The 24,536-nt window shown below is 40.6% G+C and overlaps 1 protein-coding gene across 1 annotated transcript in view; it reads right to left on the bottom strand.

Annotated features, from left to right (window-relative positions):
• Nucleotides 1-20,634, bottom strand: part of gatad2ab (GATA zinc finger domain containing 2Ab) — a 47,245-nt gene extending 26,611 nt beyond the window's left edge. The window contains exon 1 of the mRNA XM_015971616.3: nt 20,463-20,634. The gene's annotated coding sequence lies outside the window, so the exon portion shown is untranslated. The remainder of the gene's footprint in view (nt 1-20,462) is intronic.
• Nucleotides 20,635-24,536: the final 3,902 nt, after the last annotated feature.

Genomic DNA, 24,536 nt, shown 5'->3' with positions numbered 1-24,536 from the left:
GATATCCCGATATGCGTTTACACGACCAAACATTCGGGTTAGAAAGGGGTTACCCCAGGTGTAGTAACCGGGTTTTTGGCGGTGTTTACATAGCCGTGCGGAACCGGGTTATTGTGAATCTTTGGGTTTTAAAAGGTTACTGGCTGCATGTAAACGCACTCATTGGAAACAATGTACTTTTAAAGTGAAAGGAACACAACAAAATGTTAGGGTGAGATCAACCAGAGGCTAAAGACCAACAACAATACTGTAGCACCACCAGTCCATCACCAGTGTCCTCACCTAAAGTCCTGTAGGTCGTTTGGATCATCAGAATCTATATGGGAATATTTGCAGTCTACATTGTATCCTGAAAATAAAAATCCATCCACAACAACGAAAGGCTACAAATTAGTAGGCAACCCAACCTGAAAACACAAACACAAAGTGGATGTGTTCAATCAATATTCTTTGTTACTCAGAATCTGCAAACAGAAAGTGAACATATTGGTTAGATTTGAATAAAGGTGGCATTAACCCATTTCAGAATCATCTGAAAAACAATGCAAGGAGAAACAACAGGATTTTTTTCTTCCCACGACCACACCTAACATTTCCTGTAACTAAAGCTTTGCATATTTCTTGAGTTTTTTTCTCAAACCACACCAAGCAGTGACATCATAGCAAAAACATCTGGTCAGACTCTTGTTTCCTTCTGATTTTAACATTCTTATGATAAGAAGAATGTGAAGGTAACACAAACAGGATGTACGTTGACGCATTTAAAACGGACACATTGGGACTCATTTTTACATTGTCCACATGCACATCCCCAACCATGAATGTCAAATCTAACAGCATCAAACACCTGCTCTCTGTAAGTGTTAAATTAACACCGAACTCCGCTTTCCATACTTCTCTTTTCAACGGCACATATGGGAGAAAATTCACAAAGTAATTTACCAGAAACTACTTGATTTTTCATCTAATAAGATGAATGATCAGGAAGCATACATCATTAGGAAGCTTAGCAGTTGAAATGCAATATTAATAAAGTAATCCCAACATTACCACAAACAAAGGATCAACAACAGAATGTTCTCTTCCCATTTGGTCAGGTGATTTATCAACTGTGGTGACAGCATTATTTTCAGAAGAGTTGAAGGTAAGTAAAACCAAATGGAAGCCAAGCTTCAGTCACCTGGGCTTGTGTAAGATAGCTCAGTTACATTCACAGCTGCTAACCAAAACTCAGTGGAGTTGAAGCTAGGGATGGGTACCGAATTCGGTACTTTTTAGGGTACCGACCGAATTCCACAGTACCGACAGAGCACCGATTCAATTAATTTGAAACGGTGCCTCGTTTCGGTACCCGTCCTTCACAACGAGAACTTGCCTAGACAGCTGCGCATGCGCAAGAGCGTTATGTCATCGGTCGCTGCGAGCCAGTTGTAAACAGAGCAGCTCCGGTAGGTAAATAAAATGTTTAAGATAACGTTAGCTTGATTTGTTAGCTTCCGTTTCACTAATGGTGCGTTCGCTTTCTCCTCGGAACTCCGAAATTCCGACTAGAAGAACATGAACGCGCTCTAAAGTTCGGCTTCACTTTACTAAATGCGACGGGTGATTGGGTGAAGATGAAACCAGTGACAACGATTTAAGTGTGAGGCATCATCGTTTAAATCTGCTCCAGCAGTTAAATAAACTGTTTAAGATAACGTTGGCTTGATATGTTAGCTTGCTATGCCACAATTGTTATCATCTAACGGTGCGTTCGCTTTCTCCTCGGAAATTCTATCTTCCCAGTAGGAAAAATCAATTGAAAAAGGACGGCAAAAGGAATGAAGATACACAGTAAATTTAGTCACAGTAAAGATGTTTGCTTCAGTTTAATTATCAGCTTATAAAACTACAAGGACAATGTTAAAATACAAACAATTGTGTGTTATTTATCATGATATTTATCAAATATGGTTAAATATTGAGAAAAATATATATTTAATTATAAAAGAGAATTAAAAATATTAAACACTCAAAAGTATTGAAAATTGGTACCGTTAAGTACCGGTATCGATTCGTAGGTACCGGGAATTAGTACCGGATCGATTCAAATGTCAAAGGTACCCATCCCTAATTGAAGCCTCGTACAGTTTTCTAGCTTTACTAAAATATTTGTCTGTACTTATTTGATTATTAGCACTTTTTACTTTTTATTAGACTACAAATGCAATCATTTGGCACGTTCCTAATTCGTAATTTGTAAGAATGTAATCGGTGATATTAGCATTAGCATCCCTATGGGTTTTTCAATATATATTAGCATTGTGCTAACCTCTCAGTGACAGTCAAATCGCAGCCTTTGCGATTAGAAAATCTCCTTTTGTCACATCGCAATTTAATTGCATATGCAATTAATCGTTCAGCCCTAATGGGGGGACTATACAAATTCCCCTGATTTTGACATTGTAAGCCTTTTTGAAATGTCTTGTTGTAAGCAAATAACTCCTAACACCAAGCACAGGCAAAAATCAGAAGTTTTCTTCTCCGCTTGGAATGTTAATAGAGGCAGTAGAGTCACATGGCAGCACAAAAGGATGCAAAAGGTGAGTTTTGTAAAGCATGCCCCCTTTAAACATTTTTTCAAGGGCTGACTGATGCCCTCTTCTAAAAGAAAAGAAGGTGGGATCACCAAACTGGTATTGTGTTGATGTTGATTGTTGGGTAGAAGTTGACCAATATTGGTCTTTCTGTTGCGATGCCGATGTGTAGGAGAAATTGTCAGTCAATGGCCGATAAGTACTGCCAAATTTTAGGTCAACTTTTCGTGGCCAATATCCAGACATTTTCCACTTTACTTGCATGCTAAAATGTCACCAACAACATCAGCTGATGCACACATTTTCTGAAGCTGAATCAGTTTTTGAACACTGAATTTAACCCAAAAAGTTAATCAAATAAAGCAATAAACTGACTAATTATTAAATAACAATCAAAACTGGTAAATCAAAAGAACTTTCAGTTGAAAATCATTTTTAGGGCATTTATTATACAGATGACTAATCAAGAATGCAAATATTCATTCCACTGAAATTCTGCAACAGCACCAGGCTGCCCGGGGATGTGCCCAACTTTAAATCGGCTTTACTAAGGAAGTTAATTGGCCAGTGCACATAAATATATAAAAAATGGTAAATATCGGCCCAATATATTGGCCAACCGATATATCGGTCTACCCCTAATGTTGGTTTAGGTAATCTTTAAAATGTTTACATAGGTTATTCGAGTAAAAGAGACATAAATGTAGATTAGACTTCAATTTCAAACGGAGACTGAATTGAGTAAGACTGATGTGTCGGGTCGGTTTGACTATTCAAGTTAACTGAGTGGGTAGAGTTGGATAGCGGAGAGATAGGGATGTTTAGTGTGGCTGGACCGCACAATAGTGGACAGGAGGACGTGCCTCAAACCAGACAGCATTGACACATAATTATTATTATTTATCTACAGTAGGGGCTGCATGACTTAATTTTTTTGAAAGTCGACAGTCCAGTAATGAAAATCAAGTCGACTTTGACGAGTCATTGATGACGTCATACACTTGAAACGGGTTGGTTCGCTGGAGTTTTTGACAATTAAAATTGCACCCACATTTTCTAAGTTAAACACATCTCTTTTAACAATGGTAGTTTCTGCATCTTTACTGTTCCCCTGCTTCAGCCCTCTCCCCCATCCCCCTGCGCAGTGGCCGCAAACTCACTGATGCGCCGGCAGCCTCTCAGAGTTGCTGCTGCTCTAAACATTAAAATAATTATTTCATTTTATGCTCCTCACTTCTGATTACCTTCAATGGTGTGTTTGTTGCAACCACCAGGTACAAAAACAAACTTGTTTTTATTTTGACTATTTTTCTGTCTTGTCTCTGTTCTTCCTGCATCTCCTCTCAATCCTAAAGAAAAACTGCTACCTGGCTTCATATATCACCTCATGAGTTACCTTTGAACTGGATTTCTAAAAGATCTGCGCACCGGCCGCACTGGTGAGGTGAAGTCACCGGAGGACAAAACAGGTGATGCGCTCCGCTCCACAGGAGCGAAATGCATCAGGCACAAATAAAAGACAGAAAACAAAAGGAAATGAGCCGGCATGAACGATCGCGTGTTAAAATTGTTCTTGAGGTGGCGACACCTAATTTGATAATGTTACTGTGGCCGTGCTCAGGACGCAGGTGTCTGGAGGGTGTCAACTATCAGAGCTTTGCATGCGGAAGCTGGTTAAGGTTAGGATGGGCGTGAGGGAAAGGTTAAATTGCAAGAGGGTAAAGGTCACAATTCGGTCAAATGTCTGTTTTACCGCGGGCGTCAGATACCGATGCTCTGGCATAGCGCGTCGCCTCCCGCAGGGGCTCGTCACCTGCTGTCTTTTCCGAGGACTGCATCTTGTCGGTCATTATCATGTGACAGCGGCTAGTCTATGAAAGGCATAAAAAGTCACTACAGAGCAGTGAAGTTGACTAGTCGATACAACCCCTAGTCTACAGTGTGTGGTAAAGTAGCTCAGAAAATTCAAAACCTCAGGTTCAGGTCGGGCTAGGAGTAAGAGCTGAGCATTTTAGGCTCCAAGTTCATAGAGTAATTTATGTCTCGTGCTGAATTTTGGGCAAATTGAGAACTTTAATGTGGATGGCAGGTTGCCTCTGAACCACTTGTTCAGAGGCAACCTGTGACAAGAAGAACTGTGAGAAAATGGTCACAGGACGCTGGAGAAGCCCTGCAGGGTTGTTTTGAGACTAGGGCTGCAGCTATCGAATATTTTTGTAATCGAGTACTCTATCGAATCTTTTATCGATTAATCGAGTACTCTAATAAATTACTCTTTTGCGTTTTTAAACCATTATATCAAATAGCATGTTACAAAATATGAAAGACCTCTTGAAATGAGAAAGCAATTGCCAGTTATTCTTCAAATTTTATTCAAAATTAGTTTTCAAAACTTCAGCACTTCAACTTTACTTCACAGTAAACAAATGCGAGCGGCTGCGGTCCAAACAGCACCAGAACCGCTCAAGGCGCATGTGCAAACATGGCTCGCCAGCTGTTTCCCTATTAACACACGTTCGTTTTAATTTCTACACTTTTTTGTCTCACACTAACAAGGATTGTCGAAAGCATGTTTGCCGTGGTTATGTCAAATTATACTGATCACAAAACATTTACTTTCGTTTTCCTCTGCCACTCATAAATACTTGTGTCCTCCTGTAGCAATCCCGAGGGACAACAGACATCAATAACAACACAGTAAAAAGTCCGACGTGTTGTAAAAACGGCTATTTTTAGCACATTTTAAGTCCGACGTGTTGCTACCAGACGTATGGTGTGAGCTGAAACTGAGTGCTACAAATGAAAAAGTCGCACAGTGTCCGCAGAATATGAAGAAATACAGGCTAAAATGCATTATCTTGTAGAGGCTCCGAGTCCGCTTGCAGAAGAGACATTTACATGTGGATGTTTCCTGGTCAGGTTGCAGCATGGAGGATGTGGTGTTGTGGTAGGCTAAATCCATTTTACAGTATTTACACTGGACTATGTTTTCCGCCTTAGGACGTGAAAAATGGTCCCACACCTTTGACATTTTGTGTCTTTTTCGCACTCCACCAGGGTCCACATTGTCCGCCATGGCTTAAAAGAAAGTTAAGTTGCGTTCGCTACTCACGTGTGCATTCAGTGCAGTGTGTATGTGCGTCACTTATTTCGGTCCGGGTGAAACATGACCCCGGGCGATTGCAAAGCCATGAATTAATTAAACATGAATTAAACGAAGCTTCGAGGCAGAGAATTTGACTCGAGGAGTTTTTGTACTCGAATTATTCGAGGTACTGGAGGAATCGTTTCAGCCCTATTTGAGACCACAGATTGGATGACACTCTGCCAAGGATATGAGGAGGACATCAATGCCATGACTGGATGTGTCACTGACTAGGGTTGTCACGGTATGAAAATTTAACCTCACGGTTATTGTGACCAAAATTATCACGGTTTTCGGTATTATCGCGGTATTTTTTAAACGGTGTTGCATATGTTCAGAAAGCATTGATAGTCCTGTTCTACACAAACTGAAATAGTTCTGAAAAGGTTTAACAGTGTTTATTAAACCTAAAATAACACAAAGCCTTAGCAAAAGTGCAACTTTTCACAAGTAAAGGAACAAACAGCTTATTTTTCTGGAACATGTTACAGTAGTCAGTGCAGGTTTAAATTATACAAATCCAAACATTCAAAACATAAACAATATGTAAACAAATCAAAGAAACACCACTTGTTTTCTCATATACTTGTTTTCTTCATTATCAAAATGAAAATCTAAAACTCCAGTCCACACTTGACTTGAGCACTGTACAAGTCAACCTTAAAAAATATGTATTTAAAATAAATGGCCACTATAAACAAATTACTAAAATAACTACTACACTATGTAATCAAATCCAAATGTTCAAGTATAAATGGCATTGAATAAGTAAACAAATCCATGACAAGGAACTAATTGTATATTTCTCTTCATCATCAACAAATAAGATGCTTCATCCAGCAACAGGGTGTCCGTGACACGGTTTAAATGCTGGCAGAGGACGCTGCGGCTGCAGTATATAGTGACTCGTTGCATTCTCCCTCAACCAAAAGTCCTCGCGTCATGCATTTAAGCTAAAATGCTAATGTTAACTTACCTTGCACCGGCTGTGGAGACGTGGGTGATCGTCACGCAGATGTGCCATGAGATTTGAAGTGTTGCTGCCTTCTGCAGACACTTGTTTCCTGCACGTTCTGCAAACGGGATAGCCGTCTTCTATTAACTGTCCCTCAGCATTTTTCAGAAATCCCAAATATGCCCATACTTCCGATTTAGTCTTCTTTGAGGGCTGATGGATGTCCTGGGCGCTGCCGTCGCCTCCTTCGGCCATTATTTCAGCTTCAAAGTTTTGGTGCCGTTGCAAACTAAAAAGTGCGTGTGCGCGCCGCGGGAACTTCAGCTGAAGCGACGGTGGCTGGTAAGGGTCATCGCGCCGAAACCGCGGCCACGGTAAACCCACCGAGATAATATAGTTTTTTAAAAACTGGACGGTTATTTTTATTGTCAACTTTTTTACCGGGGTTTACCGCTATACCGGTTACCGTGACAACCCTATCACTGACTATATAAACTTCTGTGTGGACCACATCATACCCACCAGAACAGTGAGATGCTTCGCTAATAACAAACCCTGGATCACCAGTCAACTGGAGAATCTGCTAAATGAGAAAAAAAGAGCCTTCGAGGAGGGAGACAGGGAATAATTGAGGAGTATACAGACGCAACTGAAGATCAAGATCAGAGACAGCAAGGACGCATACAGGAAGAAGCTGGAGAACAAACTACAGAGGAACAATATCAGAGATGTCTGGTCAGGGATGAAGAAGATCACAGGCTTCAAGCAGAGGAAGGATTGCACAAATGACAGCCTGGACACAGCCAATGAACTGAACAAGTTCTTCAATAGGTTCAGTTCAGGAACAAACCCAGCATCCTCCTCGTCTATCCCCAGCCAATCAGACATCCCATCCTCCTCTGATCCAACATTTTCCTGTCACACGCCAGCTCTTTTGTCCTCTAACACAGTCATGGACTCTTCTGGTTCTATAAATCTGTCTTCAACCAAGTCAGGTGATGCTGCTGCCCCATTTACCGCCCCCTCCCACCTATCTTTCTCTAGAAGTCAGGTGAAGAGGCAGCTGGAGAGACTGAACTGGAACAAGGCTGCAGGTCCAGATGGTGTCAGCCCCAGAGTACTGAAGGCCTGTGCAGAGTAGCTCTGTGGGATTCTGCAGCACCTCTTCAACCTCAGCCTGGCCCAGGAGAAGGTTCCAGTCCTGTGGAAGACATCCTGCCTTGTTCCAGTTCCAAAGAAAACTCGCCCATCAGTCAATGACGACTACAGACCGGTTGCCCTGACATCCCACATCATGAAGGTCCTGGAGAGACTCCTGTTGGTCCACCTAAATAAGCAAACTAGGACATATCAGGACCCGCTGCAGTTTGCTTATCGCCATGGAGTTGGAGTTGAAGATGCCATCATCGAGCTGCTTCAACCAACCCACTGTCATCTGGACAAAGCAGGCAGCATTGTCAGGGTCATGTTCTTTGATTTCTCCAGTGTGTTTAACACAATCCAGCCTGATGTACTTTGCCAGAAACTCCAGAAGACACAGGTGGGGGCCTCAACTATCGCCTGGATTAAAGACTACCGGACAAACAGACCACAGTTTGTGAGACTGAAGAACTGCACATCAAACCAGGCAATCAGTAACATTGGAGCGCCACAGGGGACTGTACTCTCACCATTCCTTTTCACCCTGTACACCTCAGACTTCCAGTACAAATCAGAGACCTGTCATCTACAGAAATACTCAGATGACTCTGTAGTTGTCGGGTGTATCAGAGATGGACAGGAAGCTGAGTACAGAGAGCTGGTGGAGCGCTTTGTGGCATGGTGTGGAAACAATCATCTGACCTTGAACGTGAACAAAACAAAGGAGATCATTTTTAGACTTCAGAAGAAACAGGGTGGAGTCAAACACTGTTTCCATAATGGGAGAAGTGGAGGTGGTTGAGGAATACAAATACCTTGGAGTTCACCTGGACAACAGACTGGACTGGAGAAAGAACAGCGAAGCCGTTTACAAGAAGGGGCACCACAGACTGCACTTCTTGAGGACGCTTAGGTCCTTCAATGTCTGTAGCAAGATGCTGCAGATCTTCTACTAGTCTGCTGTTGAGAGTGTAATCTCTTCAGCCATCATCTGTTGGGGTAGCAGCATCAGAAGCAGGGACCTGAAAAGGCTCAACAGCCTAATAAAAAAGGCTGGTTCTGTTCTGGGGACGACTGTGGAACCACTGGAGGAGATAATGCAAAGAAGGATTCTCCAGAGAATCAAGAAAATGATGGACAACCCTGAACATTCTCTTCACAAGACTGTCCGACAACGGAAGAGTGTCTTCAGTCAGAGGCTTCTTCAGTTTCGCTGCAACACTGACCGCTACTGGAGATCCTTCCTGCCAACAGCCATTGTGATGTACAATAACTCTTTGATGACTTGATTATTATTATTGTTCTGAGCTACTACAGCAATCAATTTCCCTCTGGGATTAATAAAGTATTTTTGAACTGAATTTGAATTGAATTGATACGTTTTTCCAGTGGGACATTAACAAGTATTCATTTGCATGCAGGTGTTTTGGCTCACTGAGGCATCTTTAAATATTTTGCATCAAACAAATGACAAGAATTGTGCCATCCAATCGGTATGACACACATGCACCCCACCTACATGCAGCAATTTTCTGCACAGCAAAGTTGTTTCTCATAAGCCGACACAAAATATAAAGAAGTCTCCTGCAATTTCTCAAATATAAGCTGATAAACAAAGTACCACGCAGCTTGGCTACAGGTTCAGCAGCTTTACGTCCAGAACGAGAGTATGGCATGTGCACAAATCAACTATGTGTCAACAATCACTCAAGACAATCAGTTGAGCTGCGTATGTCCAATGATCCTGACAGCAGAGTTCAAAGGGTGGTGTGTTAGTCCATGCCAGTTAGTAAAAGCAAATGTGCATTCAAAGAAACTATTAAGAAAAGACAATTATGTCTTACTTGCACCCAATATTTCAGGTACTACCAGTTAATTTAAGGAACACCAGTCCTGCAGGTTTTCACTGGTGAGCAGGAATAACCGTAGAGCTAAACCAAACCACGTAAGTGCCACAAATACCTATAAAAGGTTGAAGGCTGCTGAAGGTAAAGTAACCAGTGTTTCATCTAAGTGACTATTCAGAAATAAACAGCCATCTAGAAAACACTCTGCTTTTAATGCTTCTAATGAATGTTATTATCTGGGCCAATGTGGTTGCTCTTTAGATGCTCCCAATAAAAATTTTTGTTACATAGAGATTTTTAAATGAAAATATGGATGAGAATTCATCTAACAAAACCTGGAAAAACAATTGCTGATGGTTGTATATTGAATCTAATTATGCTTAGGGATGGGTACCTTTGACATTTGAATCGATCCGGTACTAATTCCCGGTACCTACGAGTCGATACCGGTACTTAACGGTACCAATTTTCGATACTTTTGAGTGTTTATTATTTTAATTCTCTTTTATAATTAAATATATATTTTTCTCAATATATAACCATATTTGATAAATATCACGATAAATAACATACAAGTTTGTATTTTAACATCGTCCTTGTAGTTTTATAAGCTGATAATTAAACTGAAGCAAACATCTTTACTGTGAACTAAATTTACTGTGTATCTTCCTTCCTTTTGCCGTCCTTTTTCATTTGATTTTTCCTACTGGGAAGTTAGAATTTCCGAGGAGAAAGCGAACGCACCATTAGCTGGTAACGGTGGCAATGGAAGCTAACATATCAAGCTAACGTTATCTTTAACAGTTTATTTAGCTGCTGGAGCAGATTAAAACGATGATGCCTCAAACTTAGATCGTTGTCGCTGGTTTTACCTTCATCCATTCACCCGTCGCATTTAGTAAAGTAAAGCCAAACTTTAGAGCGCGTTCATGTTCTTCTAGTCGGAAATTCGGAGTTCCGAGGAGAAAGCGAACGCACCATTAGCGAAACGGAAGCTAACAAATCAAGGTAACGTTATCTTAAACATTTTATTTACCTACTGGAGCAGATTAAGATGAGGCTGTCTCACTTAGATCGTTGTCTGTCGCTAGTTTCATCACCCAGTTACCCATCACATTTAGTGAAGTGGACCCAAGCTTTAGCGTGCGTTCTTTCTACCATGCTTGCTCTGTTTACAACGGGCTCGCAGGGACCGGCAACATAACGCTTTTGCGCATGCGCAACTGTCTTGGCAGTACCGAAACGAGGCACCGTTTGAATTGACGTGAATCGGTGTTCGGTCGGTACTATGGAATTCGGTCGGTACCTTAAAAAGTACCGAATTCGGTACTCATCCCTAATTATGCTGTTGCTTTGTTTTCTACTGATAAAATATATCCAACATTTAATTGCTCACCTTTTCATAAATATATCTGTCAAGCTGTCTTTTCACCTAGTAGACATCCCAAAAATACAATAGAAGGTCCAAACCAATGAATGTAGTTTTATTCTATTGTGATTTATTAAAAATAATGTTACTGATCATCAATACGTGACAATGTTAAGGCAACTAATCACATTTTTAAAGATTACATCTCTAAGGGGAATTATTCTGTCAGCAAGAATCAACGTAACCCTTCAAACATTAAGTTACCTAGCGTGTAAAAGTGTACTTGACAAAAAGAAGGTCCTGACCTGTATATAATATTGCACTGAAGTACTGAAATCTGAAGATAAGACTAGGATTAAAAACAAAGTGAAACTCCTCAACACCCAAACACGGAATTTTTTTAACCTTGATTCATGTTTTCATTTGCAGTGACCAGTCTTTAACAGTATGGTCTAAATCAGACAGCTTCAAATTTCCAGTAAAACCCTTTATTAGTTTAAATATTAACCACACAGTATCTGCTGTAATATAATTTCATTTAAACTTTTACCCAGTTGAGTCTCTCGTCTTGCTCAGCTGACTACATAATCATCATTAAGAAGGTGAATGCAAGTTCAGTATCTAGTTAGAAACTAGTTATTTTTGGTAAGCATATGTGGAACACTGTAAAAATCAAAGATTAATGTGAACCTGTGGTACCACTACTTCAAAAAAGATCACCAGAGCATGTGCAGGGTCTGTAAAGGAAAGGTTGGTCATGTTGTTGAGACACATGATTGACAAAGCTCAGCAAGGTAAACAAGAAATGGTTAAGTTAGTTACAGTTTAGAGATTTTGCCTGCTTCTGCTCAGACTCGCCCAAGGCCTTTGGGTGGTTACTTTGGTCAAACACGTGTACTGCAGTACTCTGGTAACCGAAACAACAGCTATGTGACCTGTCAAAAAGGCCGTTCATCAAAGATCAGCATAAAAGCTAATTATAAGAAAAGTCTCTTTAAATCTGCTTGGGTTATGTGATAGGAAAGGATCTCAAAACAAATAACCTAAGCTAGCCATGCATTTTTAAAACATCTTCTTTAAAGAAGGTCTGATTTTCATCATTAATTATACACCAAAATAAATCTTTGTTGTACAACAATTATTTATTCTGTAGCCATTTATAATTAATTATCCATAAAAGTCAGTGTGAACATCTCCTTTAGGGAACACACTTACAGTGCAGGGTCCTCTGTGAAACGTACCGGGTTGGGCGGCCAGTTCTCTGTACACAGCAGAGGTCATGTGCATTTAGCTGACTTGCTCTTTATTCTTTCATCATTAATCTTTTTTTATGTGATGTTGCAGTAAGAGTCCTAATAAAGTGCACCAGCTACATACTTTCCATGTATCCAACTCTCTTTGCTGATAAAACAAATAAACATGGACTAAGAAAAAAAAAACACTGATCAAGAACAGTTTTCATGTGGACTTTTCTTGATTGAAAGTTAAGTGAGCACCAGCCTTTTTACTTTTTAAAAATCTAAAATCCACAGAGACTCTGTGTGCACTATATTACAAACTTTAACTGAGCTAAAGTCTGAAAACATGGAAATAGTCAGGCAGTAAGGTTTAAGGTCAGTTAGGATGTAGTGGATATAGTGAATCCTTAAAGCACAGCTTATTGGCTGGAAAGTATAGAACTTTTCAATCTTACAACATATAAACAATAACAAAATCTGAAGGACTGTACCCCATGGGCTGCTAGGAAACATCTCTGATCCATTTAAAATCGGATTCAAGCCATTTACTGTAGGGGTGCACGATATATCAGCATTAACACAGGTATTGGCTAATGTTAGTCATTTTTTAAAACATATTTCAGTCTGATAAGTAAAGCCGGGCGTACACTGTGCGACTTTTTCACTCGCAGCGTTCAGCTTCAGCTCAAACTGTACGACTTCCTCGCAGAGCAGATCTCACGAGTCGTGTGCTCACACTGCACGACCCAGTTCTCGCATGCGACCTGACTGCTCACACTGTACGTCTGGTAGCAACACGTCGGCCCTAAAAATGTGCTAAAAATAGCAGTTTTTACTCAACACGTCAGACTTTTTTGTCTTGTCTTGCCTGTTGTCCTTCGGGAGTGCTGCAGGAGGACACACAGGGATTTATGGGGTTGGATGAGGAAAACGAAATAAAGAAAGTAAATCTGTGTTTTGTGATAGTTTAATTTGACGTGAACACGACAAACACGCTTTCTTGACAATCTTTGTGAGTAAAAAAACGTGTAGAAACAAAAACGAACAACGTGTGTTATTAGGGAAATAGCGGGCGACCGGCGTTGATGCAGGATTGCGCGCACATGCGCCGTGAGCGGTTCTGATACTTTTTGGCTCGCAGCTGCTCGCAGCGCTGCTTCAACAGTGCGATACCCTCACGAGGGACGAGCGAAATATTAAACACACCAGAAGTCCCTGCGACCTCACAACTGCTGATCGGCAGCTGGTCACGTGGTGTTAATCGCCTCTCGTAACCCCCTGTACACTACACGACCGCTCGGCGCAAAACTCGCCCCGATGTCGTGGATTCTCGCACGACTGGAAAATCGGCTCAAAAAAGTGAAAAAGTCGCACAGTGTACGCCCGGCTTAATACTAGACCAGTATTAACGACTAGTAATTTTTTTTTCCATTTTGTTGCCATTTGTGTATCTGGTTCAGATGGTAAGGGGGATGATAATGTGTAATTGTTTAGTCATGTGACAGGGATCCTAATAATTTCAGAAGCATAAATGTGTGTGGTGCGTTTATAATATATACAGATGCGGACAAAATTGTTGGTACCCTTCTGTCAGTAAGACAAAAACCCACAATGGTCACAGAAATAACTTGAATCTGAAAAATGTAATAATAAAAATAAAACACTATGAAATGTACCTATAAAGGTCAGCCATAGATTTTTAACCATGCTTCAACGGAATTATAAAAAAAAAATAAAATAAACTCATGAAACAGGCATGGACAAAAATGATGGTACCCCTCGAAAACACTTTTTGCCAAGGTACATCAGGTAGGTCTATGCTCACAGATAGAAAAATTAAGCAAATCGAGAAAAGAACAGTGTCTCTACTGTAAAACATGGAGGAGGCCCCGATATGTTCTGGGGCTGCTTTGCTGCATCTGGCACAGGGCGTCTTGATTCTGTGTAGGGTACAATGAAATATCACGAATATCAAAGGATTCTAGAGAGAAATGTGCTGGCCAGTATCAGAAAGCTTGGTCTCAGTCGCAAGTCATGGGTCTTGCAACAGGACAATGACACACACAGTTAACAACAGCCAAGAATAACTAAAGCCTGATTCATGCTTCTCCGTCAGCTCCAACATAGAGACACGCACACACAGACGGAGACATTTTGCCCTCATACTTCTCCGTCTCCTGGAGAGTGTTACAAAGCAATTCCCAGGCAGGACAACAGAGGGCGTAGTGCTGTTTTGTGGTATCCTGTCATGTATCCGGTCCAAGATAGTGTATTTATATTGTTTGTATATAAGAGTCTTTTTAACATAGACAAATTTGTCTCTCATTCTCCTCCATCTTTTCATGGGTTCGCCACCTCTAAACCCACGTTTCCTGTCATTCCCGTCCACAAATAAAACGCTTGCTGTGCATCTTTTCACTCCTCCAGTCACGGGGGAATTAAACGTTCATATTTTTAGTTTTTTTGCGAGGTATTCTTCAAGCTTCTCCGTGTCTGTCGCTAGTTATTCTCGGCTCTCTTTATGTTTTAGAGGCCGCAATGCTGGCGGTGTAGACGACAGCGGTGCCCTGACCAATCACAAGCTTGCATTCTCCTTCTCGACGGACGGATGTTTAGAAAAGAGAGCTCGACTCCATACGTCCTTGTGGGGCTCTCCAGCAGGCCCACAAGGACGGATAATGGCGTTGCGTGTCTCCGCACTGATGCAGACGCAGAAGCATGAATCTGGCTTGAGAGGAAAACATTGGCCTATTCTAAAGTGACCATCAAAGAGCCTTGACCTCAATCATATTGAGCATCTTTGGAAGGAGCTGAAACATGTCGTCTGGAAAAGACGCCCTTCAAACCTGTGACAAATGGAGCAGTTTGCTCATGAGGGGTGGGGGAAAAAATACCTGCTGAGAGTTAAGTTAGGGGTAACCTCATTTTGTCCAGGATTGTTCCATTAGTCTTTTTTTTTTATTATTCCGTTGAAGCATGATCGAAAAGCGATGTCCGACTATCACTGGCAGGGTTTCCCCCAGAAAATGAGTTAAGCCTGGCGGATTTGGCTGCCGGGGGGGGGGTTGCTGTTTCGCACTAGATGGAGGGCTCTAGTTTCGTTGTGCCGTTCGTGTCAGCGGACACGTTAGGGCACAATGAGGGGGCGGGGCATGACACTTAGCCTGGCAGGTGGCCAAGCAAAGCCTGGTGGGGCGCCAGGCTTATAAAGCACTGGGGGAAACCCTGATTGGTTACATTTAATAGAATTCTTATTACTACTTTTGTCAGATTCAAGTTATTTCTGTGACCATTGTGGGGGTTTCTTTCATTGACCTAAGGATACCAAAAATTAAAAATTTTGTTCACATCCGTCTCTGTGTGCGTGAGTGAGTGTGTGTGTGTTATATATATATATATATATATATATATATATATATATATATATATATATATATATATATATATAGCCAGGCCAAAAAACAAGTCACCACCCAAAAATAAAATAAAATAAGTGACTACACACCAATACTTCGTTGGACCGCCTTTAGCTTTGATTACACACACATTTGCTGTGGCCTTGTTTCAATAAGTTTCTGCTATGTCAAAAAATCCATTCCATCCAGCATTTTGCATTAATGTGTCACCAAGATCTTGCATTGATGATGAGAGGGTGCTCGCTGCAGAACCACAAAGGCGGAGCTGCACCATAAGGTGGAGCTGCACCAGAGTCAGCCCCGCCCATTCACGCAAACTCAGCCTAGCCCACTGACTTCCGTTTTTGTTTTTCTACTTTATCGCAAACTAACCTGACCCACATGAATTACGGCTGTTACTGGTTTACAGTCGTTAATGCTATGTTCTATGCTCCAATTAAACAAGATAAATATAACTTGCTACATGACAAAGCCTGAATACATCCCGAAATGAAAAGGTTTATTTTAGTGAATATCTGCCCACAGCCGCTCTAACAAAAGTGGCATACAACAGCATGCAAGATTATCTTATGGGTTCTGGTAGTCTAGTGGCAAGATCGTCTGAATCACATTTTGCTTTCCCCTCAGCTGATGCTGGTTCGATTCTCGGTGGGGTCGGCAGCTATCTATTTAGCCAGCTGAAACATTTGTTTATATTTTAGTTGTAATGTTTATTTTCAGCAAAATATTTATGTCTCTAAAAGTTCTTTGAATTTGGTTGTTTCTAAACAGCATTTTAGTTGAAACTCTGCTCACAAATGGACTCACACTGGCTAAATAACGAATAAATAAATAAAAAAACACATTAGTCATTATATGTCAAATGGTATACCAGTAAATTTTTGTAAACATAGTACTGGCAAGTGTAGCTAGAAATGAAGAAAAGAGGTTGTAAACTACCTAATAGTTCCGCTACTGGGAGGCGAACCTGCGCAAAACTGCATGTCAACCTGACTCCATAACCACTACACCACCACATCTGATAAAAATTAAGTGGAGTTATATGTAATTGTGCTACCTAGTGTGTCTTTGGAGATGGGATGTATGGTTTATTGGCGGTGTCTCAGTAGAAGTCATTTCAGAAATAATTTGTCAGAAAATTCACAGAATATCCAGATTTGAGAACCAAGACCAGACCCGCTTCGGAGGAGGAGACCAAATTGAAGCTGAGATGGGAGGAAAATGCATGAATGAGGCCAAAAATGGCTTTGGCGTGTTCCTTATGAGGAAATGACAATATAACATGATAAAAAGTTCCAAAAGTTAGATTTTTAATTATATGGAACCTTTACAAAAACTGTTCAATTAGCTTCTCAACTCAGTCCTCAATCTTGCATTTTTTAGCTATAACACCCTCGTTGGTTCCAGAATGCTATCAAGTCTGACAACTGGAAGGAATTGGACTGACTCTGATGGAATGGGCGGGGCTGATTCAGGAATGGGCGGGGCTGACTCTGGTGCAGCTCCACCTTCTGGTGCAGCTCCGCCTTTGTGGTTCTGCAGCGAGCACCACTTGTTGATGATGGTAAAGTCTGTTCTTCTCCAGCACATCCCAAAGATTCTCAATGGAGTTAAGGTCTGGACATTGTGGTGGCCAATCCATGTGTGAAAATGGTGTCTCATGCTCACCCAACCACTCTTTCACTATTTAAGCCTGATGAATCCTGGCATTGTCACCTTGGAATATGCCTGTGTCATCAGGGAAGATGGAATGACCTGGCCGTTCAGGATAGTCAGGTAGTCAGCTGACCTCATTCTTGGAGCACATCCTGTTGCTGAACCTAGACCTGACCAACTGCAGCAAGCCCAGATCATAGCACTACCCCCACAGGCTTGTACAGTAGGCACTAGGCATGATGGGTGCATCACTTCGTCTGCCTCTCTTCTTACCCTGATGCACCCATCATTCTGGAACAGGGTCCATGTGGACTCATCAGACCAGTTTTTAACAAAGCCTTGGACAGTTCTTAAACAAATTTTAGTTGTTTCTGCAATCTCCTCAGATGTTTTATCTGATTGGTGCATACCAGTGATTCGACTTATATCCTGTCCTCGAGGGCCAATGTGGCTGCGTGTTTTCTACATGTCCCTGCTCAAAGAGACCAACATTTCCACGACCACAAGATGTCTTTCGACAAGGCTGTTTAAGAATGAGAAGCAACTTATTGCACCAGTAAATAATAAAAAAACAATATATTGTAATACTTTAAGTCAGACAATATTTGCAATTTTGTAGACTAAATTTAATTCAAAAACTTAGGTCAAATGCTTCTAAAACACATCCAGTGTTATCACAAGATCTCGTTGATCCGTCAGGATGGTGGTAAAACTTACTGCCATAAAGCAGTCACACTTTGAATTGCATCACAAAAAAGAAATAAAGTAAATGTCTGAATGTAAATCCTCAATCACAATCTAAAACATTATACACTGTTCTTACATATCGATTCAATATCTGAACACCAAATATTGCAATATTTCAGTGCCTCCTCTTTTTCTTACATCCCTACTTTTATTAATGTAACCTCGGCAAATATCAGTTATCTGACTGATTTTTATCTATCGGCCTACATTTTCACATCTAATTTATGGATTAGAAAATTCCAAAATACCAGTTAATGGAACAGATTCACAAGTTACCTTTATTTTATTAGTTCATGCCTTCATACCATTTTTGGTTCTAGACAACAATTTGCTACAAACACCTATTAATGAAGTCAATAATTGCCTCCTTTCCTACTGAATCTCTGGTTAAGACTAAATGACATCACTACATAAATTCAAGAAATGTTACACTTTGGATGCCATTCTTGTAGAATAATCTAAGTTTTCCTCATTTATCGTTCATGCCGACACCTGGAAGATTGAGGTCATATATAATGGATTGCCCTACATTTGTTGTTTTCAGTGGATAACAAACATTACTGTGATGAATTTTACATTTCGATTAAAAGGCAAGGTACAAAATGATTTGCTATGCAGGTCCAATAAGTTTAAAAAATTTTTTTTGATCCGATGCTTTACTTTTTACTCTACATCACAGTTATGATATAGAGGACCTAACTCAACACAGGTAAAAAGTTAAGGCGGTAAATCTGGGCTGAAGTTCAGATTTAAACAAGTTTGAGGCATGTAAAATCATAATGAACTCAACAACCGCAAATTTATAAAATTTGGGGAATAACAAATAATGTGAGAGGGCAGAAGATGCAGATCTCTAAAGTTTCAACTTTAATGTTAGTAAATAAGATGTCAATTACATCATTCTAGCATTTTTTATGAGAGAGACCCTTCCTCAGGCAACTCCAAGGCACATCATAAAATGCAAAGTGACACACGTCCTATTTCCCCAGCCAAGGGTGCCAACTGTCTGCTCGATCTAAACAGAGGACACTTGCTCGGAAGAGAAGAAATTAATGCTTTGTTGTTCTGTTTACCTGACAGTCAGTCAAATACAAAACACACATGACCCATTATTCACAGAATAACGTAAATTAAAGGATTTCTCAAAACAATCCATAAACGCAAATAAAAAATAAAGTAACAGTGCTGGGTAGGCATCCCTTAACACGTTTAAACTTAATAAAACTCCAGAATGCCTTTAAAAGTTTGACCTCAATCAGGAATGAAGAGTGTAGCCAAGTGAATAAGGTGCTCCAATAAGAGCTGGATTTAATCAGTCAATAAAACGTTTTTTTTTTCTTCTGTAAATAAAAAGTAGGCGTTTAGTTTTCTTGTTCTGGCGTGGGTGACTGCTACCAAGCCGTCGAGGACAGACAGACACCGACTGAGGCGAAATCGTCCACCATTACGCCTCCATAAAGTCTTTTCACGGTTGAGCTAATCTGACAAAATTATGAGATCAATCGCTCATAAAGCTACGACCGTGTTTACCCACGGTTAAAATGGACAATGGGCTTTGAAATACCCGGTGGCAGCACTGGGTATCATGTCCATAAACTTAAGTGACGCAACTTTGACCAAAAGAATAACTGCCTATGTCCAACTAACCCATCAACAACAAGCTATCGGATGCTAACTTGGCTTCCCAACAACAACCTGTCCATCTGTCCGGCTAAAAAAACCAATTGCTAAATAAAGCGAACAACCAGCTCACGACAATTATCAGCAGTTACAGAGATTACTCTTCGAATTGCTGAAACATGTAGTCGGTGCCCTAAAGGTGGCAACAGAAATCGTGATATATAGCTGGGATGTTTGTACGCCTCCAAATAGCGATACACGACAGACAATGACCCCGTCTCACAGAGCACCGAGAATTACAAGACGAGCTAACGAGCAAGCTAAGTTAGCCTGCTAACGCTAACTCCCCGGTCAGTCGTCTGCAAACAGTCGCTAGATGTATTCACGAATAACCGATAGTTAATTAGTCAGAAAAAGACATCTTAACTCTGAATATTCTGGATTTGTTGTGAGTAAATATAGAAAACAACTTTCGTTATTGGCTATTACTGAGATAGTATATGACAAGTTTGCCCCGAAAAGTTAAGTTAATATTCCTCTACTTTGAGAGCAGTCTGTTCTCTGAGTAGGGGAGTGTGTGTGCGTAGCTGAGCTACACATAAACTGTTACCTCTTGCACGTTAGCAAAGATCAAGCTATGCTAACTGGGCTAACGCCGACAGAAAAAAAACTTCCGTCATCGTCACATTTTAATTGAAATTTAAGATATCGGATAAGATTACACGTTAATGAAATAAAGTTTTAAGTACTTACGGGGTATAGGAGGAGCTAGGTCGAGTTCCCCCGCTATTTTCACTTGTTTGATGTCAGTATTTTGCTGGCTTTGGTGTAAAAAAATCCCGGGGATCCCCTCTCTTCTGTCCGCTGCCACTCCGGTTGCCAGATAATGTAATGAACCACCACAGGCGGCGTCATGCTGCGTTCATACACACCTCGGAAACGGTAAATGCTCAGATGTAAGGACAAAATCTTTATTTTGGAACCACTTGACGGAAGTGACGGAGAAATTGTAATGCATAATATATATTTTTTTCCCCTCAAAGTTTGTGTATATCACCGCTGGTCATTTGAAGCTATTTTGCTGTTTTCATACATCTGCACGTGCGTTTTTTTACTGTACTGTTTTTCCATATGATTTATATTTACTGAAGAAGGCAGGCCTCACCTATCGAGTACTGATGTAAAACCCAAATTATATATTCCTCACATTATTAATGTTATTGATGACATTTTACTACACTACCTACAAAGATTGCACCAATGTTATTCCTAGTCGATATTACACGGATAAGTCACAGTGAAATATTGTTTTCCCCATTTATGGGCTTCCCGAAACAATAGATAAACTATATAAAAGCCAACACTAATCAGAAGAGTCTTACTGCAACAGATTGTCATAGAAATGTGTTGGTTGATTTATTATCATGTCATCAACAGAGCTGCTCCTAATTGTTGCAGCACTAATTGGATTTTATTGACGTTTTACACACATGAAGGCAACCAGGTTCCTTGTGTTTTTCTCAGAGAGGTTTTTCTGCCTGAACATGTTGAAAAATTATGAAAGTCTGCATCAATTCTTCCAATATTTGAATAGCCACACAACCAGTTTATGTCATGTTCTGAATTTGGGCCGTATTATTTCTCAAGATACGCAAAATACTTAGCTTACACTTTGCCTACAAAAAATACTTTCTCAGAATTGTGTAAAAAAAACTTAATCAGTGAAACCCAAATAATATTTTCTTACAAGTTGAAACTATCCTGCTGCTGATTTGCATGGTTTATAAAAATAGATCTTATAGAAATCACATTTTTTAGTAAATACACTAAAATATCTTACAGCGGTGGCTCAAGAGGTAGAGCAGGTTGTCCAGGGTTGAAGGATCAATCCCGGCTTCTGGCAGAGTATATTCTGCTGTTGTGTCCTTTAGCAAGACACAACCCCCTCTGCCTGCTGGTGGTGGTGCCTGTGTTCAGCAGCCTCTCATCTGTCAGTGAGTCTCAGAGCAATTGTAGCTACAATATAGCTCACCACCATTACCTGTGAATGAATGAATGATACACTGTGGTGTAAAGTGCTTTGGGTTCCTCTGACCCTGAATGAAGTGTTGCAAGTGCAGGTCATGCATTAGTTATCATATAAAAGTCATATATTAAGACTGTTGACAATCCCCAACCACTACCACACTTCCTGGATGTGTATTATACAAGCTTCAGACATGAAAACGGGTAAAGGGTGAAAACGGTGAGAAACCCCGCACACAGAGATTCTACGTTGGTTACGCCGCTAACAAGCACACACACACACACCCTCCCCAGCAAGTGAACCTGCTGCAAATGAAAGTGCCAGTAATTTTGGACATTTTAGATTTAAAAGCATCAGCCTGGTGCACTTTGAGGAAAAACAAATCAAGCAGAGGAGGCAGTATGAATCTACAATAAAGTATCTAAACATTCTCACACATTAAATGATAAATGGCCTGTATTTGTATAGTGCCTTCTTAGGGTTCTACAAACCCCCCAAGGCGCTTCACAATGAAATCAGTCATTCACCCATTCACACTCTAGTGGGGGGTGAGCTACAATGTAGTTTCAGCTGCTCTGAGGTGCACTGACAGAGGCGAGACCTGCTGGACACAGGCGCCACCCGTCGCTCCGACTATCACCAGCAGGCAAGTGTCTTGCCCAAGGACACAACAGCAGCATTCTTTGGTTGGAGCTGGGATTGAACCTGCAACCTTCTGATTACCGGACAACCCGCTCTACCTTCTTTTATTTTGTTTTTAGAAATAAAACCAACCTCTATACTGAATAACAGGTCGAACAAACCCAGTCCTTGAGGCCACTGTGGCTGCATGTTTTCTACATGTCCCTGCTCAGACAAGCCTGATTCTATATCAAGTTGGGATTCTCATTTTAACACAGAGTAGCAAAGCATTTGTTTGCCTTTTGTTAACAAGTTTCTTTTCCTCCTGAGAAGAAGCCAAGACTGAGGCATGTTTTGCCACATGTCCCAGGGTTGAAGGATCAATCCCGGCTTCTGACAGAGTATTCTGCTGTTGTGTCCTTTAGCAAGACACAACCCGCTCTGCCTGAAGAAGCCAAGACATGTTTTGCCACATGTCCCAGCCTTGGCCGCAGCTCCGAAGAAGACAACAGAGAGAGGTTCTCGGTTGATTCACTCTTAGTGAAGTAGATGTCATTTGCTGTATTCTGTTGCTTTTTAACAAGTTGTAAAATTATATTTACATGGTTGTTTTTAAATTAACAACTTGAAGGGAGACTAGGCTGTTTTGGCTTGCTTTTGGCACCCTTAGTGTCCATTTAGTAGAACCAAATCAAAAAGTATCTCCTTTTGGTGTGTTTGTCTTTTAACACTTTATTCTAACAGCTGAAACATCTCCCCAGCCTTCCTTAGGGTCTACAGGAGTGATTTGTCACTAAATTAAACAAATCAGCTGTGTTCATGATCTAAAACATGCAGGGAACTTGACGGAACCAGATTGCAGTGCCAGGTATGTCATCTCCATTTTTTTTTCTCGTGCAGAAGACCCAGGTTCGATTCTGGGTGTGAACATAGTTTATTTAGAGTTTCTTTTTTTAAATTAATGGTGTATTTTTTTTACAGTAAGATGCCCAAATTTTTATTTGACTCGCCGAACGGCATTGAATTCACAGATAAAAAAGATGTGGGTTCAACTTTCATTTTGGAACAATTTTTCAAGCAAGGGAAGGGAATGATCTGAGCATGCAGGAGGACTGACCCATCTTAAACTTTGTCGGCTGTGCTGAAGAGAAAGGTACAGAACCAAATTATTTAATTAATTAGCTGCACGTTCTCCTGTCCTCTGTCCTCCAGGCCACACACACACACGGGACTGTCTCGGCTGTTATTTTCGTTAAAGAGTGTGCACGTATCGCATGCGTGCCTCGTGCACGAGTCTACTATTGAAGCTGCCGTTACGCTTTTGGCCTGAGGGGGCAATCGCAAGCATAACATTTCAAAACTCCGTAAAGTCCCTTTAAAGAACTTTCCAAAATATTCTTGGACCATCATGGGGTCATAAGAATTCAGGTTTTGTAATTTGAAAAAACTGGCAACTCTAAAGTTGCAAGTGGAATATTCTGGCCGCAGGAGGAGATGGGGGCTTAGTGGCTTTTCATTAACCCTGTAAAGGGTCATTTTAGCACATAGTGGCTTAAGAAAATGATTTAAAAATATGAAAAAGTTGCAAAGTGCATCTTTAAATAAGTGAGCTTTAAAAACGAAATGAGTTATCAGTAAAATGAAATCAATATCAACAAATAACATGAAAAGACATGTTTGCCTGGTTAGTTGTTTTGTTTGAACCCAATGGTCTCATTTCAGAAATGTGTTAACAGCATGAACCAAGCTCTGCTGCTGGATATACTAACGCTAAAGAATCCTAAACTTCCAATAAAACATTTGAGATGTTTATTTTATGTTTGCTGACGACAATAATAGCAGCAGGAGGTTGTGGGTAGAATTAGGATTTAATGATGCTGATGGATCTCCGTCACTAACCAGCTAACTACAAACTTTTCCACTAACCTGTCCTATGGGGACATTTTGACTTTCATCTCCCTGTCCATTGTCTCTCTGGAGAGGAGCAGATAAGGTAAACAATTAAATCATCTACTGAAACCAAAAAGTAAACCAAACCTTCCATACAAGTTGTTGAATTTAACATAATTTGAAGTCACCAAGGTCACAGCAGCACCTCTCACTCTCTCCTCCATACCAGAGGACCCCCTCCCCACACTGTCAAGTAAATATGGGTGCAGAGTGAAAAATCAATAAACTGA

Source organism: Nothobranchius furzeri, chromosome 8, assembly GCF_043380555.1.
Source record: "Nothobranchius furzeri strain GRZ-AD chromosome 8, NfurGRZ-RIMD1, whole genome shotgun sequence".
In the NCBI taxonomy this organism is placed as follows: Eukaryota; Metazoa; Chordata; class Actinopteri; order Cyprinodontiformes; family Nothobranchiidae; genus Nothobranchius; species Nothobranchius furzeri.
The sequence above is the reverse complement of the archived record's forward strand: the minus strand, read 5'-3'. Positions and strand labels throughout refer to the sequence as shown.